Source organism: Nyctereutes procyonoides, unplaced genomic scaffold (assembly GCF_905146905.1).
Source record: "Nyctereutes procyonoides isolate TBG_1078 unplaced genomic scaffold, NYPRO_anot_genome, whole genome shotgun sequence".
Taxonomy (NCBI): domain Eukaryota; kingdom Metazoa; phylum Chordata; class Mammalia; order Carnivora; family Canidae; genus Nyctereutes; species Nyctereutes procyonoides.
Window position 1 is genome coordinate 1,548,403 of NW_026575043.1, and position 19,822 is coordinate 1,568,224.

At 42.1% G+C, this 19,822-nt stretch overlaps 3 non-coding genes and 2 pseudogenes across 3 annotated transcripts; 3 read left to right on the forward strand and 2 right to left on the reverse strand.

Annotated features, from left to right (window-relative positions):
• Window positions 1-3,769: 3,769 nt before the first annotated feature.
• On the reverse strand, window positions 3,770-3,843 carry TRNAT-AGU (transfer RNA threonine (anticodon AGU)). Its single transcript has one exon. It is a non-coding gene; the product is annotated as a tRNA-Thr (tRNA).
• Window positions 3,844-7,440: 3,597 nt separating this feature from the next.
• Window positions 7,441-7,513, forward strand: TRNAV-UAC (transfer RNA valine (anticodon UAC)). The gene has a single exon. It is a non-coding gene; the product is annotated as a tRNA-Val (tRNA).
• A 4,484-nt stretch (window positions 7,514-11,997) lies between these two features.
• LOC129507851 (40S ribosomal protein S15a-like) lies at window positions 11,998-12,393 on the forward strand (annotated as a pseudogene).
• Window positions 12,394-13,237: 844 nt separating this feature from the next.
• LOC129507573 (heterogeneous nuclear ribonucleoprotein A1-like) lies at window positions 13,238-14,413 on the forward strand (annotated as a pseudogene).
• Window positions 14,414-14,730: 317 nt separating this feature from the next.
• Window positions 14,731-14,802, reverse strand: TRNAH-GUG (transfer RNA histidin (anticodon GUG)). Its single transcript has one exon. It is a non-coding gene; the product is annotated as a tRNA-His (tRNA).
• Between the last annotated feature and the right edge of the window lie 5,020 nt (window positions 14,803-19,822).

Consider the following 19,822-nt stretch of genomic DNA (forward strand, 5'->3'; position numbering starts at 1 on the left):
AAAGAAGCTAACAAAGCCAATCCAAAATAAGTTTTAGGCAAAATAGCCACAGACATAATGACCTATCATATTTTTGAAGAAGATAGAAAACACTGCATCTAATTTAGAGAAGTGGATGAATATAATTTCAACAGAGAAAAAATCTCAAAATGAACATATGATAATCCTGAGACATCAAATACCATAAATATACAAGACACCTAGTAAGAATATGCCAAGAGTATGTCAACAATATGAAGCAAAGAGACTTGGCAAGTCTGGAGTAAGTCCTACATATTTATATATTAATAAGGCTTATCAATAATCAATAAATGATGCAAATCCTCTACTAAAATTCAGTAGCCCAGAAGATGCTAGATTCAAATTAAAAAAGTAAAGTTGCGACCAAGTTAACATTAAAAAAAAATAGCTGGAATTATGACTAATTATACTCTACCCTGTTGTCTACTATCAGGCAAAACAACACTGGACTTTATACATTGAGAGAAACATGTCATGGACAGTAAAAGCATTGATAAATCTCCAGGAATGTACCATCCAGTGTACAATTTCTGAAATACTTATGTTAACATTTTAGCCATGCATAATTTGACTCAGAGAAGACTAAATCTTTCTCCTCCTCTTCCTCTTCTTCCTCTACCTCCTTCTTCTCCTTTTGGCATCCCTTCTGATTTTCAAGTCTTTCTGTACAACTTGCCAACAGTAACATATCAAATAGCCCTGGTTTTTGCAGGGCGAGAGAACAAATCTTTAAGATTTTCCAGGTGCCTTCTGCCAAGTCTCGAAGACAATCATAGGTGAAAAAGGTACCTTGAAAGTTTTATTGTACATTTAGGATTTGCTTTGGGGAAGGCAAAAATTAAAAGCTGTTAGGACACTTGAACACAAGAGAGGAATCAGATCATGGCTGCTGGAGAAAATACTTGACTACTTGTTCCAAAGTTACAATAAAACATTTAAAAATAAGCATAGAAGGTAATGTGATCATAAAGAACTGTAGCTCAGTGAAAAGCCTTTGTTTTCTTCAAAAATTAAAGACAGCACAGTCAGCATAAACTATAAAAGGTCATTCTGCTAAAATACAGAATATTTGATGTCCAAGAAGATTACACAAGGGGAAACCAAAAGGAAACCTATCCTATTACAGGTGAAAGCAATAAGCAGTAAATCAAACAAGCAAACACATCAAAATTAAGCAAACTTCCTACATTTTAATATACTTCATGGCTTTTGAAACTCAGGTATTATAAATGAAGATAAATAAACTTAATTTTCAAATTTGGCCTTCATTATGCTCTTCCACGTTGCAGAAAAATTTGACACTGACTGGCTCCAGGAGTCAGCAATAAGTCATCACTATAGTCTCCAGTAGGAACTAATTTCCTACTAGTGCCAGGCTGTTATCAACATAGATTGTGTTTAACTTTGTTATCTTCAAATGAATGAACAAGAATTGTAAAAATCTGTGTTGGAATTGTTTGTAATGGAACAAACATTTGATTTTGTAACTGAGGTACCTAAACCTCTGAGACACAGTTTAGCGAGTTGTTTACCGGGTTTCTCAACAGCAGCTTTCCATTATAGAGGCTCAGAGGTACCAGACGTCTGACTGTTCTCCCAGGTGAACCAACTGGCCCATTGAAGCACCAAAGCAAGGAACAGGAGGCTCTTGATGTACTCATCAGTTTGAGAAATATTCCGCCAGTTCCAGAATATAAGTAAATGGATAAGCAAACAACCCATTGAAAAATATATTTCAGGATTTGACATCTAAATCTGTTTAAAACCCAAGGCAACTTCTTACAAACTACCAGATATCGTTATTTTCAAAAATTGTTTTCCTTTTATTTGAAGCCTTTTCATTTATTTTGATCTGCCTGTCTTGTTTTCTTGGGTTTGTTTTAATCATTATCTTTCTAAGAAGATTTTATGTCAGCCTACTATTAAAAAAAATCTTCATTAAATCTACTATCTCGCAAACCTTAAAATGTTGGCATCATATGTTCTGTCTCGTGTTCTGTGGTTTCTCCCAACTCTCTCCCTCCTTCTCTTCCTAATTTGGCAGAAGAAATAGGAGAGAGGGTTCAGCCTCCCTATCCATCAACCAGGCTGTGAGGGTGGCCTGGGGAAGGGAATAACAGGGAAGCCTCCCTCTGATCTTTGTGAGTTTGGAGCTACCAACAGTGTTATGCTGGCGGGTCTGGCTCCTGATCTGTGTGCTCCACTTCAGACAAGGGATTGGCAGGTACCTGAGAGCATATCTGTTCCTCCCTGACGTTTTGGTAAGTAGAGGGCAGGAGTAACACTTTAATATATGATCTATGAGTCTAAAGGCATTATCAACTTCCCTGGATTTAGTTTTTGCAAAGAGAGAACACTGCAGTATTTAAGTTACGTGAGGCTTGTACCTGAGGGAAGAGGAAAGATGATTTCCCGTCTGCTTTTCTGAGATCTTAACTGAGACTCCCGTAATGAAAGATTAAGAAGAGAAAAACAAACCGAGATTTGGCAACATGCTTACCTTGGGTATAGGTGGGAGCCCCCGGGGAAAGATGAATAATTGTCCAGGTGGCTCAAAATTCCAGCTCATATACCACCTTTCACAAAGGACAATAAATCTGTAGTGAAATGATGGAACCAAGAAAGGCAGAGTCAGGCCAAGGGAGGAGATAAAAACTAAAGTTTGTTATTTCCTTTCCAGGCTGATAGGGCCTAAAGTTGTCTCTGGAGATTAGCCTTTGTCTTTCTCAGGAGAGAGGGAAGAAGGGACCTCTTTGTAAACTTCTATCCTGCTTCCAGGCAGGTAGGGGGAGGACAGAGAGCTTTTGGGGAAATCTCTTTTCTCACTTGGTTTCAGCTCACAATAATCCTTAAGCCAAAGCGGCACATTTTGGGGTGGTATCACCTGTTACCCTTCACCACCATCTTCGTTCACATTCCTTTGGAAGTTGGGAGTCACAGAACTGCTATGAATCCAAGGAAAATGAAATCAGGTTTACTGTGGAGTGTCAATGGGATTTCAGGCATGGTGCAGGACAGTTTAAAGACAGGGACTCTCAAGGAACTCCAGTCGTGACCTCTGGAATCTCTTTCCATAAAACCAAAAGGCCCATTGTGTAGGCCAGTGCTATACGTACGTTTTAGCTTCTGAACTACAGTATCACTTCAGATTCAGAAAGGTGGTTGTCCGTTTGTGATTTATTTTTTCCAAATGTTACTGAGCTTCAATCTTGCCCCTTGCACTCAGTGGCTTGTCTGATGCACAGAGGTGACAGTTCTTAGGGTTGACCTAAACCAGAATGGTGAGAGTGTAAGTCTTTCCCCCACCCCATGCTCTCTTACTTGTTCTCATAAAATATGAGTCTGACTCAAACCAGATGCCATGGCTTGTGAATTCGTCTTACACTGACAACCAAACTCCCTCATTTAGCTGAAAATGTTGGCTGTCACACTTTCAGAGATCACACACTGAACTTCCAAGACAAAATGTGAGATGCTGCTTCCTATCACCTACTGCAAGATAACTGTCACTGTGTTCCTAACCTCCTCTTACCTATCATCAGCAAACCCATTGCTGTGATCAACTATGGAAATGTTACTCATTTTCCCTTCATCCCAGTCTCTCATCATGTGATGCAATCATTTAGCAAGAGACTTCTCAGTTGGAATAACAACTGAACACAGTATTTACTTGCCATATAAACTCTTCAAGGCATCTCCAACATATTCCATGGTAACCACACTGTTGAAAATGAAAAGGAAACAAAGAAGGCCCCGCTGGGATTCGAACCCAGGATCTCCTGTTTACTAGACAGGCGCTTTGACCAGCTAAGCCACAGAGCCCTTTTTTGTGTGTATGTTCAGTTATATCATATTTATACCATTTTCTGTGAAATGTAGCAATTCGTCAGCAATTTACTCAATTTTTTGACAAAGAAAAGATATCTCTGTTTCTGAGCTTTTACTAAAACGGTTACTTCAACATTTAAAACATGCATTCTTCAATATAAAGTTTTAAAAATTTCAAATTAAAAAAATTAAATACCTATTTCATGGAGAATGTCACCATCTAGAGGAAATATTGGATATTGCAACACCATTTATTTATTTATTTATTTATTTATTTATTTATTTATTTCTCCTTTAATTCATTTATTTTGTCCTCAAATGTTGAGTCACTAATTTATGTTAGGTACTTTTCGAAGATAGAACAGTGCTTTGTGAGTGGTGAGGGCATATGCATTCATTGGGCATCCACAAAGGGCAGGGTTCTGGTGGGGTGACACTTCCTTGGACAGATCTTCTGTGTACCTCCTTTCCTCTGGACATCTTGGGACTCTTGCCGGCCAGTCTAGCCTGTGTATAACCTCTTTGTCCTTTCGTACAACACCTTATAGTTTATGCATTCCCTTTGTCCTCAGGTCCTGCTGCCATTCTTCTCCTTATATAAGCTAATTTGTTTATCATACATCATTTCGATATGCATCTTTTTGTAAAGTTGACATTCTGTGCACAAATATAAATTTACATAAATGGTATATTATATATTTTTTATGTCTTTTGAAAACATTATGACTTTAAGATCCATCAAAATTGTCCTGTGTATACCTAAATCACTGCTTCTAACTGCTCTATAAAATCCCATGGTGGGCACTCATGATACATTTCCTTTCTTCTGTCCCAATGACGGATTCACAAATTCCAAATAACACCACCTTTTCATCTACCCCTGCTATGTACTTGTTTGAGAATTTCATTGGGGTATAGGAACAGAAAGGCTAACTGATCCCACTTTATTCTCCAGTCCACACCCCACCAGCTGTATGTGCCCCTTTACCCTTGTCCATGCTCAACATTATTGATTTAGCTTTCTAATTTGTAATCTAACCTTTTACTGTAGAGTAATGAATCTCATGTTTTTATTTGCATTTATGTTTTCTAAAGATTTTGAGCATCTGTTTATATGTCTGTTAGCCATTGGCATTGCATCTTACGGCATTGACTCTTTTCTTATAATTTGCCTATGTTGTTATTGAGGTTGATATGTCTTCCATGTTGATACACAGGGGGCTATGTTGTGTATTGTGGTTATTGGGCTACTGTGAATTTTAGATCTTGCAATATCATCTCCCATTGTGTTACCTGTCTGTTGACTTGTCAGTGGAGGAACTTAATGACAGATCTTTGATTTTGTTAAGGATTTATCTTCCCTCCCACCTCATGGTTTGTACTTTTGAGGTTGTTTAAAGGGTCTTTCTCTGTTACTAAGTTAAAAAATGTCCTCTGTAAAAAAACAAAAGATGTGTAGATTTTCTTTTTCACATTTGAGATGTTGATCATCTAGTACACTAGGTAAGTGTATTGGTTTTTTATATGACAGTCTGTTGGAAATATGTTTTTTGGTTCTCAAAGCGTTGGTTTGGTGAGGGTCTCCAAGATGTGTGGTTGGTCATGTAATGTCCTACCCTTCCTTTATCTTAACTTCTTCACATTTTCAGGCAATTATGTATTTAATAAAATCATGCATTTTTTCCTGTTAGAATATCTATCTGTAAGGTCAGGGAGAATCCAGTTATTTCCTAATACCCAGTACAAGTCATAGCATGGAAAGAATGTATTTTAATTTAAAAATTACTTGAATTATATTTTATGAATTTCCCATTGGATAACCTTCCAAGGATTTGTTTTTTGTTTTTGTAAGCCTGAGCTGATGTTTCATGGACCTATAAAGTCAATTCTAGGCTTCCCAAACTGTGAACAAGTATTTTGGTTCTTACAAGAAAATGATATGAGAATACAAATTCTAAGTTGCTGTGATAGATGAGTGGGCAAGGTTCTGAACTTAAAGTTTGCATGAGTCCAGTCATTGCTTGTGGCAAATAATCTTATCTTCTAATATGTCCTTTTCAATATAAACTGGAAACCTCTGTTGTTGGTTCCAGAAAATCTATGAATTTCTATTTTGTCTTCAGGCAATTTGATAATCTTTCTGTCTCCTGTAATCCTGCACTTTACCACCAGAACTTGGGGGAAAAAATCCTATTAGGTAGTGTTTACTAGGTGCACAATTAGATGTTTCTACCCTGGTCTTAGCCCACCATGGATTTGGCATAACCGCCCAAGTCCATCAGTTTCTAAGGCTACTGTAATGTTATCCTAAGCAAAGATGTAAACCGAAAAGGTCTCAGGTAACACAAAGGAACATGTGGCCCATGAACAACCTCCTGAGCTTTGTGGCTCTCAGCAGTGACTTGACTTTCAAAAGTCTCCCAGCTCTTCTCCAAAGCTCTAGAGACCAGATCACAGAGTTCGAAGGAGACCCAGACCCATGTTGTGTCACAGTCAGGAAGAAACAGAGAGAAATTGTGTAAGGGAGATAAAATTTCTCTCCTACATGTTTAGGGTTTCTGGCCAGGCCTAAGAATTAAACTGACATAAAATAGATCAATATGAGAAAAACACACACATTTCATTAAGTGATTTTTACATGGACATGGAGGCCCTCAGGAGAAAAACAAAGGCTCAGACCAGCAGTTAGAGCCCATTACTTACATAGTAGGCTGTGCCAAAATCCTGAAAAGGTGACAAGACAAAGGGATTGGGTTAGGACAGTGAATTGTGGTCAAGGGTCCAGGAAGATAAGGGTTAGTTTCAGCAGGGTTTCTGTACAGATTTCTCCTGGCCTGGAAGCCCTGGCTCTGGTGATAAGAAGGCTTCCTTCCTCCTGGGACCGGGAGGGGGCACCTTTGCCACGGGTATTGTACCTCCTGCTTCGGGGAAGAAAAAGGAAGATGAAGAGTGCTCTTCTTTCTACCTATTGTTTTTCAAGTGCCTTTAACTCAATATAAGCAGTATGCCAGAGCTGCGCATTTTGGGATGGCATGCTCTGAACCCCGATCGTTGAAAACATGTATTCGTGTCCCTCCTTAATGCATACATATCCTAAGCTTAACTAGTGAGCAATCCCAACGGGCCAGCTCTGACCCCGTTGCAAATGAGGGGAGGTTACGACGGTGCAGCTAAGTTGGTTTGCAGCTCCCTCGACCTGCAGATGCATCTCCCCAGCACCCGGGACTCGCTGGGAAACGCAGGGAAGGCGCGCGCGCGCGCGGACGTTCTAGCTGCTGCTCTGCTCTACCCGCCTCGGGGCTCGGGTCTTTGAAAGTAGGGATGAACAGGAAGCCGTCTGGAAGGGTTCGAAGGGGCGCAAACCAAGGATGCGGTTTTACGGAAGTGTTTCGTAGTTTACGTGTTCGCAGATGACTTTACTGGAGGTTGTTTCAAGCTCATGTGCAAGGGAGGCGCGCCGGGAACTCGGTTTCAAATGCCCTGCGTTTGAACACAGTCACCTACCTCACAATTGGAAAAGTATAAACATTTTTCAACGTATTTGTCTAGAAACTTTTGTACTCGGAGACAGGGACCCTCTTGCCGGCTTGCGGTTCCATAGTGTAGTGGTTATCACGTCTGCTTTACACGCAGAAGGTCCTGGGTTCGATCCCCAGTGGAACCAGGTGCAGCTCCGCTTCATTTTCCACCCAGGTTCGGAGGCAAACAGAGCGGGGTTTTGTTTTGGGCTTATTTTCAGGGCTTTTCCTCTTCATTTCTTTTTGTAAAATTTAAGGTTTTTTTTTCTTTTTCCTTTTCCTTTTTCTTTTTTTCTTTTTCTTTTTTTTTTTTTTTTAAGTTAAGGCTTCCGAGATTGCTGATAGAAAAACAGACTTGCGGATTGTTTGGGAGATGCATCTGCCTGCACCGCTCAGATGCAGGCGGGGTGTAGCATCAGGTGGTCACGGAAAATTAGTCTTGCTCCTGCCAACGTCCAGCCACTCTAAACAGTCACAAAGAACCGCGCGTCCAGGAATTCTGAGTGCTCGAGACGCGGAGGCCACAGCACAGGTCCCTGGCCTGGGGGCACGGCACACGGCCGGTGGCTGCGGCTGTGCACTAACCAGACCCCTGCAGAGACCTCGCCCCCATACCGTGAGCCTTGTTGGATCCTCTTCAATTCCACTTCCACTCCCAGGGAGCCGGTGCCCTCAAAGGGTCCAAGCTGCCAGTCACCCTTCCAATATCCCGCTCCCAGCCAGGAATAGGAAAGTCAGGATTCTTACCTGTTTGAAGATCATCTTACAGAAAGGTATTTAAAAACAGAAACAAAAAGTGACTTGAGGGCTAAGGGCTACGTGGATGGGACCATGCTGAGAATAACCTGATGTACTCAGGGAGGTGGAGGCAGCACCAAATAACCGAACCGACAGATGTATCTAGCTGCATGAGGAAAGAGGCTCCTGTAAAGTAAAAATATACTATCAGAAATGAAAAATTCACTAAGTAGATCAGAAAGTGTGGCGATATTCTGGAATATCGAGCAAAAACAGTGCTGAAGGGGAGGGGAAAATTACAGTAGAGGAAAAGACTAGGATGTGTAATATCTAAATAATATTACTTCTAAAAATAAATAATAGGGAAAATGCAAGAAAGATAAACCTCAAAAAATCAGGTTCATATCACAACCCTAAAAAAAAATTCTAGGCAGTCAGGGATGACTGACTATTTGGTCAAAAGGATAAAAATATCTGATCCTTGACTACTGAGGAAATTGAAAAGAATCTAAAACCTTCTAGAGAGGGGGTAAAAATACAAGTCACATAAAGGATCAGTTAATAATAGAATAGTTGACTTTTCAAGGTTGACACTGGAAGCTGGAAGACAATGAAGCAGTGGTTTCCAATCTTAAAGCAGATGAAATCCACCCTAGATTCTATAAGAAATTCGAATTTCCATCAAGTATGAGCATAAAAGAGACACTTTCAAATGTACATTGCCTTGTCAAATTTACCTTTAGCACTCCCTTCCCCAGGATCTGTGTAAAAGTGAAATGAGACTTGAGACACAGAACATATGAAATATAAATACAGCATAAGCTGAGTGGAGGTACAGGCCAAGGTAACATGAGCATCATGTGTTTGCTGAGGGTGCCAGACTGCAAGAGTTCAGAAATGTTTGGGGAAGAATTCTTTAAGGAGATAAAAAGTTGAGAGCAATTCAGATGTGCATAGAAATCCTCAAAAGAGACTTCAATAACTGGGGGATGAATCTGGGGTTCAAATGATAAGATCTATTGACACCTGTGCAAATAAAAATAACATTATTCCACGTGGAGGTGCAATCATAGTCTGTTAGAACGATTTAAAATTGGAAAAGACTAGATAAGGAATGAAAAGGAAGAAATAAAGAATCATTACTTGCAGATGATATGATATCTATAGAGAAAACAGAATCAATAAGTGTTTCAAATCAGTAAATGAGTGTACCACATTTGCTAGATACTGCTGATAATTTTAATTCAGAAGCATACAGAAAAAAAGACTTGAAAAATTATACCTAAGAATTAATCTGATAAATTATGTATAATATTTACACAGGAAGAGTTATACAATATTATGGAATTATACAATTATTATGGAATACCATAATATTATACAATTATTATGGAATACCAAAAACTGCTCAAGTAAATATAGAGCAGCATGGCATTAATGAGAGCAGGAGCTTTATAAAATAAAAATGAAAAGTTTCTTTAAAATTATAGATGAAATGAGTTCAATCAGAATTCCAACAAATTCTAATACTTGGAAGGACTAGAGAGTTTTGGCTAACTGAATCATTTTTAAAAAGAAGAAAGAGATGGTAGAACCGCTTTCTCTCTTTTTAAAAAAGATTTTATTATTTATTTATTTATTTGGGTGGGAGAGAACAAATATGAGCAGGGGGAGAGGGAAAAGCAGACTCCCACCTGAGCATGGAGCCTGATGCCAAGATGAGGCCCAGGACCCTGGAATCATGACCTGAGCCAAAGGCAGACGCTTAAGAGACTGAGCCACCCAGGCACCCCTGAACTGCTTCCTCTTGTAAATACTACATGTACTGCCAAGGATAACAATGAATATATATGGTATTTCTGCAGAGGTATGTAAATAAACCCATGGAACAGAATGGATGGCACAATAGAGACTGAAGCAAATAATGAAGCCATCATATCTGACAGGTGGCAGGAGGTAATATCAACTAGTCATTAAGTCTGTAGACTCAATTATACATATTAGGAGGGGAAATCCATACTTTCAAATGTACATAAAAACGAATTACAGGCAGATCACAGGCTGAAACGTGAAAAGCAAAGATTGTAGATATTTTAGCTAAGGTGGTGGAGGACAAGTTCTAAAGTTTTTCTCAGTCACAGGTCTACCAAGAGCCGCGAGGTAGAAACCACAGAGTCATCATTTCTCTCTCTTCTCGTTGAGACTGCTTTCATCTGTTCTGCTCAGATTTGAGTTTGCTCTGGTCCCTCTGCCTGGAGGAGTCTGTCGTGCCCGCAGCCTCACCCTTGGAGTAAAGACTGAGAAGGCTGGAGGACATGCAGTAAGAAGGCCTTTCAAGGCCTGTGCAGGTTAAGATCAAAGTTTTATTCCTTAACCAAGTGTAAGGCTGCTTCTGATTAATGTCACCCTGAGCCGGGAGCTTTTCCTAGCTCTCCAGCTCATCCCTAGACCACCCATACATTTTCCAGCTTTCTTGACTGAGGTTCTCTGTGGGATTTAGTTATTCCCTGACTTCTGCTCCTTACTAACCAGGGAGTGCTTTTTCTTGTTTCTCCTGTTGTAAGCGTTCTAAAATTCGAGCAGCCATGGTAGTCTAACAGATGCTAGGGTGGCCTGGGTACAGACGGATTGCTGCACACTCGGGAGAAATTAATATTCAAAGCCCCTGCTTAGTGTGCTCCCTCTGGATTTCTACTCATGTTAAAAGAAAGTTTGTTGGACCTAAATTTTCCTTGTCCTGATTCCCCGACTTGTAGCGGTTCTTCCAATGATCTACCTTTCTCCAGACCTCTCCCTGCGCCTTCCCCAAATTTATGGCCTATTATGGCAAACATCCAGGCCATGATGAGCTTTATAAATAGACTAGCTGAAATCTTGAAATAAACCTTAATCCTGAGGATAGACAAAACTCTTCCTGCCATGGTCAGAATTAGCTTATCACTATCAAAATACCACAAGATTGCAGTCATTTAAAAAAGATGTTGAGTTTTGCACCAGTGTTTGCAACATCACTACTATACAAAGGCCTTCTTCTATATAAGTAGCAATGTGATTTTTTATTTAACAATAACAGCAATGGCTTATTTGACCATGTTTTTGACTTGTACCTCACTAAGGTAGTGCCATCATGTATATTAGGCCCTTAACTCTTTAGAACAATTGTAAAAAGTGGTAATTCTCATTAACATCCACTGGAAGACAAAAAGGATAATAAGATGCAGAGAACTGTAAAACCAGGTCATGAGTGCCATAGAGGATGGCAGTCTTCTCTCTGCAAATGTGGTCGGCAGTGTGTAGGATGCTCCCAGACCAATATTCATACATTCATAAAAGGATACCTGAAAAATGCAAAGCTTTTGTCCCATAATTCCCATGCTCAGTGTACACCACATTTGCTATTGATTCTTATTCAAAGCTACACAATATGATCGTGAGCCAGAGAACCTGATACATCTCATGTAAACGTGTGCTTGGTGCCAAGTACCATTTGGCACATGCCAAGCAAGCTCTATACTTTTTGAGTAGATCTATTGTGTAGGTCTTCCTTACCCCTTCATGCACCTGTCACTACAGATTAATTCAGTGCCGGATTCAGGATGCTAACCCTCTTACCAAGAAGTAGCTTCTAGGCCATAGTCCATGACTGCCTGCTACTCAGGACAGTAAGAGGTGAAGAAAATATGTTCTAGAGAACTACAAGATTCAGGTGTTTGTCTCTGTTCTAAATCACACTTTCCTCATTCCCTGGTGGCAAAAGGCACTGGTCCTTCTGGGTCCATACATACTTGATTCCTATCCTCACCCATGTAAAACCAAGTAGAAAGAACACACATAAAAGAGTAGATGTGGCCCCTCCCATCCTCTTTCCACCATCTCTCCGAGCTGAGCTGCCACAATGGTGCGCATGAAGGTCCTGGTGGATACTCTCAAGAGAATTAACAATGCTGAAAAGAGAGGCAAACGCCAGATTCTTATTAGGCCATGCTCCAAAGTCCTAGTCTGATTTCTCACTGTGATGATGAAGCATGGTTACATTGGCAAATTTGAAATCACTGATGATCACAGAGCTGGGAAAATTGTTGTGAACCTCACAGGCAGGTTAAACAAGTGTGGAGTGATCAGCCCCAGATTTGATGTACAACTGAAAGATCTAGAAAAATGGCAGAATAACCTGCTCCCATCCCATCAGTTTGGTTTAATTGTACTGACAACCTCAGCTGGCATCATGGACCATGAAGAAGCAAGGCGAAAACACACAGGAGGGAAAATCCTGGGATTCTTTTGCTAAGGATGTAATTCATATATGCAAATAAAATGCCTCAATGGAAAAAAAAAAGTAGATGTGATATAGGTGACCATGGTCAATAACTAGGAGTGGAATTAAACCACTGGGGCTGCCAGAGGGAGGACATCCAAAGTATGACACTTCAGCTCAGTTACAATATCTCTGAAGGTTTGTGGGTGCTAGTTTCAGAATCTATGTCAGACCACTGGGGAAGGAATGGGGCAAGTTAAGCCTCAAGAAATGAAGATCTTCATGCTGATATTTCCAATAAACTGCTGAAAATATGAGAGAGAAAACAGAAGACAGTGTTTGTTGAGCATTTAAAATCTGCAAGACCCAGGGGATTTGAGATGCCACTTGTGTGTTGTCAGGGCGCTGTGCCATGGGAGAAGTAGGCTTCTGGAATTCTTTGGGGGTCTGCTTGTCTCCTTCCCACCACCTTCCATCTCAGGTCGGCTCTCCCCTACACGCACCTTACCTGGTCCCCTTGCCCCTTTCTAAATTGCTCTGGATGCTCAAAAGGATAGATATTTTTCTGAGCCATAATAATCTTCCCCCAAAATCTTTTCCAGTTTTCCCCAGAAGTTCACAATTCTTCAGCACTGGCCCAGCCACCACGATTTGTGGCATGTGTGATTCATAATCAGGCCTCTGTGTGCTAGAAGATTCCCACAATCAACCTGGCTGGGCATTGGGACGGTCATTCCCTCGCTCTTAAAAGGAAAAGACTTCTAGGTTTATTTTTATGACTTCGGTTTCCTCTTGGGACTTCGAGCCAGTGCCAACAGGACCGTGGGACTTGGGAATGGCTGGGGAGAGAAGCACTAAAAAGAGAGAGAAAGCTTTCTGCCCCTGGACGCCGCCGAGTAAGCATCGTGAAAGTCTCCCCTCCCACCGCCGTCATGTCTAAGTCAGAGTCTCCCAAAGAGCCCGAGCAGCTGCGGAAGCTCTTCATCGGAGGTTTGAGCTTCGAAACGACCGATGAGAGTCTGAGGAGCCATTTTGAGCAATGGGGGACGCTTACGGACTGTGTGGTAATGAGAGACCCCAACACCAAGCGCTCCAGAGGCTTTGGGTTCGTCGCGTAGGCCACCGTGGAGGAGGTGGACGGGGCCTCGAACGCCCGGCCGCACGAGGTGGACGGAAGAGTCGTGGAACCAAAGAGGGCCGTCTCCCGAGAAGATTCTCAAAGACCCGGTGCCCACTTAACTGTGAAAAAGATTTTTGTCGGTGGCATTAAAGAAGACCCTGAAGAACATCATCTAAGAGATTATTTTGAACAGTATGGGAAAATTGAAGTGATTGAGATCATGACTGACCGAGGCAGTGGCAAAAAGAGAGGTTTTGCTTTTGTGACCTTTGACGACCACGACTCTGTAGACAAGATTGTCATTCAAAAATACCATCCTGTGAATGGCCACAACTGTGAAGTGAGGAAAGCCCTATCGAAGCAAGAGATGGCTAGAGCTTCGTCCAGCCCAAGAGGCCGAAGTGGTTCTGGAAACTTTGGTGGTGGTCGTGGAGGTGGTTTTGGTGGGAATGACAACTTTGGTCGTGGAGGGAACTTCAGTGGTCGAGGTGGCTTCGGTGGCAGTCGAGGTGGTGGTGGATACGGTGGCAGTGGGGATGGCTATAACGGATTTGGTAATGACGGAAGCAACTTTGGAGGTGGCGGAAGCTATAACGATTTTGGCAATTACAACAATCAATCCTCAAATTTTGGACCCATGAAAGGAGGAAATTTTGGAGGCAGAAGCTCTGGCCCCTATGGTGGTGGAGGCCAATACTTTGCCAAACCACGAAACCAAGGTGGCTATGGCGGTTCCAGCAGCAGCAGCAGCAGCTATGGCAGTGGCAGAAGGTTTTAATTACTGCCAGGAAACAAAGCTTAGCAGGAGAGGAGAGCCAGAGAAGTGACAGGGAAGCTACAGGTTACAACAGATTTGTGAACTCAGCCAAGCACAGTGGTGGCAGGGCCTAGCTGCTACAAAGAAGACATGTTTTAGACAATACTCATGTGTATGGGCAAAAAACTCGAGGACTGTATTTGTGACTAATTGTATAACAGGTTATTTTAGTTTCTGTTCTGTGGAAAGTGTAAAGCATTCCAACAAAGGGTTTTAATGTAGATTTTTTTTTTTGCACCCATGCTGTTGATTGCTAAATGTAATAGTCTGATCATGACGCTGAATAAATGTGTCTTTAAAAAAAAAAAAAAAAAAGAGAGAGAGAGAGACAAACCCAGAGCTTGGACTGGTGGCAGTGAAGGCATCCGGGTCCTCGGGTTCAGGTGACATTGGCATGGCAGGAAAAAAAAGATATGGGGAAGCTTAAGACTCCTGCCGTGACTCGGATTCGAACCGAGGTTGCTGCGGCCACAACGCAGAGTACTAACCACTATACGATCACGGCGCGCCACCAGGAGCCTCCCGCCTCGAGCCCTGCCTGATTCCTCTCTGAGCAATATCAGCTTTTGTCGCCGAGAGAAACCTGCGCTTTGTCTTCCTTCTCTTAGAACCGCCTACCTTGCTGACTGCCTCCCCCTTCCCATTCCTCCTCCTCCCCTTGTCCTCCTCCCTCATCTCTTCCCTCCTCCTCTTACCCCCCCCCCCTCCTTCTCCTCCTCCTCAGCTTCCCCCGTCCCCTCCTCGTCTCCCTCTTCCCCGCCTCCTTCTCTCCCCGATATTTTGCTTCTGGCACACAAACCTAAGGGGAGGTCACTGCACGGATTTGACTGCCCCTGGCGGTGCCTCCCTGGGGGTGCAGTCAATTTTACAAACTCTGGGTCCTCTGACCTCTGGCCACAGGCTGGAGAGGTGCTGCAAACTTAAACTCAGCATTTTCCGCTGAAATGTTTTTGTGATTGGATTGATCTGCCTGTGCTTCTCTTCGAGGAGAGATGAAAACTCATCCTTGGGCCCAGCCTCAGAGAACAGCCTCTTTTCTTGTGCCTTTTTTTTTTTTTTTTTTTTTTTTTTTTTTTTTTACAGTTAAAGGCCTTTCTGAGGATCTTGTCTGACACATTGGCCCTACTGGCTCTGAGACTGGACAGGATGGCCTAGTCCAACCTCCTAGCTCTGCATTGACCAGCACCAGGGACCTCCCTACTTCTGACATTCTTGCATTTTCTATAAGAAATCAATTTTAGGGGATTCCTGGGTGGCTCAGCAGTTTAGTGCCTGCCTTTGGCCCAGGGTGCGATCCTGGAGACCTGGGATTGAGTCCTGCGTTGGGCTCCCTGCATGGAGCCTGCTTCTCCCTCCTCCTGTGTCTCTGTCTCTCTCTCTCTCTATGTCTATCATAAATAAATAAATAAATCTTAAAAAAAAAAAGAAATCAATTTTAAAACCTCTCTCCTATGCAAGGCGGTAGTTCTAGCAACTCTTACCTCTCTCCTGTATTATTAAAAAAAGAATCTCTATAGGATCTTTCCTATCAGCATTCAAAGATGCTTTTCTTTCTTTCATCTGGATGACATGCTCCCTTGCTCCCGCTTACCCTTTGAGTGACTGACCACTATCCTGATTACAGCCAGAGTTTTTGAAAGTATCAGCACACTGTCTTTCTTTCACATCATTGCTTTTTCTTTTCATTTCATTTTCTTTTCATTTTCTTTTCATTTTTCTTTTCATTTCACTTTCTTTCACATCATTGCTTTTACCAAATGGATTTCAGGCCGCCTTTCCACAAACACTCCACTTCCACGTTCAGATGTCACTAATTGAAAGGCTACATCTAGTAGTTGACTGGTAGCCCTCACCACACTTGACCTCCAGAAATGTTTCTTCCTGTGGACTCTGCTCTCTGGACCTCCATCCTGTTTCCTTGCCCCCCAGGCCTCAGTTTTATGTATTGGTTCATGCTTCCTTCCTCAAGTCCTCAAGGCTCAGTCTTGTTCTCTAACTCCTCTCATTTCCTTGGTGATTATATCTGTGATTTTAGCCAAGACCTTTACCCCAAACTCCAAACATGATGTTTAGCCTCCTGGTTGGTACTTCCCCTGGATGTCTAACAGGTGTTTTATATCACTTAATATGTCTGAAGCTGAATTCTTGATCTTTTCTGCAAACTTAAACTTTCTACTTCTCTCCATTTGGTGCAAACATTGGATAGGTAACAGACAAAGAGGAGATTACTGCAAACTTAATCGGACACTGAAATCAAGTGCCACTGTACTGCCATACATGATTCACTGGGGGAAGAGAGGCAGCTCACCATGATTTCTAGTTGCTTCTGGGTTAGTTCTTGAGGGTGGAATGGGGAGAAATAATCACTGTGGCACAGTACTCCTTGCCCCCAGAAGAGGGATGGAAGAATTCTAATATTATCTTTTTATGTAAACTGATTTACTCAAAGGACATTTTGGAGACCAACTCACATGTTCAGTAAGGCTTCTGATTTATTTAGCAGTTGTACCAGACCAAAACTGACAGGCCAATCCCTGACAATGCTTTCTAATTCTGATCTGAAAGTTTTATTCATTCATAAGGTTTTTAAGCAAAGTATGAGATGCAATGATTTCTCCACAAAAATATCAATGAGTTTAGCAATTCTACCATGAACATAATGACCTAGTTTTTGACAGGTCAAAAAATTTTGATTTGCACAAGCAATTTTACACTCAGGGTTCTTGTGATACTTTCCTTTATATCATTCCAAGGAAGATGTGGGATCTTAAATTCGTATACTGACATCCAGTTGTGAGTCTACATATTATATCAGTCATTCTTGTAAACAATCAAAACTCGTCTCAGGTGTTTTAAAATAGCACACATAGGATTTAGATTCCTGGTAAGCAAAGCCAAGTCAATGAAGTCAGCCTGGTATAAAGTTATAGTCTTTTGTCCTTACTCAAGCATCCTCATTATCCATAACCATGTGTATTTCTGAGATCTTGTCATTACTAATTATCTGAATCATGCAGTTACTTTGAAGTATAAATATTTTATTTGATATTAAATATTAGATTTGACCTTACAATTGTTCCCTATTCTGAATGCATTACAACAACTCCTTCAAGTAATAGATGGGGAAGATGAAGGGGAAAAGAGTGGAACATGGGGAAAGTATGTATTAACTGTGACTCCCCTGGGGATCCCTGGGTGGCTCAGTGGTTTTGTGCCTGCCTTTGGCCCAGGGTGTGATCTTGGAGTCCTGGGATCAAGTTCCCACATCAGGTTCCGTGCATGGACCCTGCTTTTCCCTCTGCCTGTGTCTCTGCCTTTTCTCTCTGTGTCTCTCATGAATAAATAAAATCTTTAAAAACAAAAAAACTGTGATCCCCATTTTCAGGAATCTGCTACTGTAAATATTATCTGAATAATTAAATCTAGTTTTGGTCTTTCTCATTGGGTATTTGTTAGTACAAATCTGATCATGATACTACTCTGCTAAAATCTTTCAGCATCTTCTTTTGAACATGCTCACCCGAGTTTTGCACAATCTAGACCAAGGTATACAGACCAGGTAGTTAAGAGAAGGCAGCGATGTGTGGGCTGTGTGTTGGGGTAGATAATATCCTGATTTACGGGTTATCTCTTACAAATTGAGAACCTGATTGAAGAAATAAGTGTACTTTCTTGTCTTATTCAGTTGGAGATGTTATGATAAACACCATAGGCTGGGTGGCTTAAATAACAGATGTTAGTGAGGCTCTAACAGAATGCCTGGAGGCCAGCAAGGAGGAGGCCATGGCCAGCCATGGGGAAGGTCCAGGCCTGTCCTGGCAGTACTCTATGAGGAGCCAGATCACACCAGACAGACCCCAGACGGTAGTGCCATGACAGGAAACCCTGGTCAAATAAGGAAGAAAAAGCCCAAAATCCTGCTTCCCTTTTCTTTCTTTTAAGATTTTATTTGTTCATGAGAGACAGAGGCAGGCAGAGGGAGAAGCAGGCTTCATGCAGGGAGCCCAACGTGGGACTCGACCCCAGGTCTCCAGGATCAGGCCCTGGACTGAAGGTGGCATTAAACCGTTGATCCACCCGAGGTGCCCCCTGCTTCTTTTTTCAATTGCCCCAGAGGTAACAATTGTCAAAAAAAGATAGAAACCCAACCCCTGGGGCACACAGCTCTCTCTCCCTTGAGCTGCCTGCTCTTATATCTTGAGATTGTACTTTTTGCTTTGATAAATTTTCCAGCTTGGGTCACTTGTCAGCTGTGCTGCAAGTCTGGGTGTGGCTGGGACGAGGCCCCAGGGCCCAGGATTTCCTCTCCCTTTCCCACTGCTTACCCAGCAACAGTTATTTCTCACAGCTCTGGAGCCTAAGAAGTAGAAGACCAATGTGCCAGCAGACAGTCTGCTCAGGACCTGTTTCCTAGCTTGCAGGTATCATCAACTCATTGTGTGTCATATGATTTTTTTGGTGGGCTGGGGGCAGGGAGGTGTTCTGGTCTCTTCCTCTTATAAGAGCACTAATCTCAAATCTCCTCCTGGGGATTCCACCCTTATAAACTCTTGTTAAAACTGGATTCTTTCCCAGTAGTGGCTAAGTGAACTGAGTTGCTGGCTCTGGAGGAAGGAAAGTAGGCCAGTGGAAGATCCTCCTTAAAATTTTTTTATATCACCTTCCATTTGCAATGATGGCAGCATCTAAGACTCTTACAGGAGTATATAAAGTTAGTAAAGATTTTCAGAAAGTCTGTCGGTTGTCTCATTTCTCTAAAAAGAAAACACATCCCTTTTGAATTCCCCAGTGAAAGTAAAGAAGTTAGTACTAGCGATATATGCTAAAAAGTTTTACAAATACTGTCAGACATAATTTTGATATTTCTATTCATGTTAATGTATGTCAGAGATAAAAATGCGGTGCCCAGAGCCCCGCACTTGCCCCCTGCAGCCCTCCAGGAAAGACCTGCATCCCAGCTGCAGAGTGGGTGTGGTCAGAATCTGGGCACTGCTGAGCTCCCTGGGCCTTGCCTGAGTGGCAGAGCTTTATCTAACTCAAGGTCATGCCCTTCTCCTGGGCAGCCCACAGCCCAGACAGAGCAAAGTGGGGACACAAAGACTGGTCCAGGGGAAATTTTGCTCAGTGTGGGGCATTGCTGACAGGCACCCCCGGCATCAGAGCTCCCACATTTGTCTGCCTCCGAGCCCCCATTAGACATTGCTCCCAGAGAACCCAACCTGCGTGGCTGTCACCGTAAGCTGTATGTCCTGGGTCTCTTGCATTTTATTCTTTTATTCAATAGAGCTTCTTTAAGCAAAGACTAGGAGTAGTGTAGGGGCCCACAGTGTACCACGAGGGCATAGAGATTATTTTGAATGGAAGCTACTCAGGAAACAGCAAGTGCAAGGACATCACACCCTCGCCTCCTCTGTCCCCCTGAAAGCAGGAAACCAATCTCCCCTATGAAAGGTGCCCTCCCTGTACTAAGAAGTAAAAGATATCCTTATCACCAGACATAGGAAATTTACAGCCAAAAAAGCTGT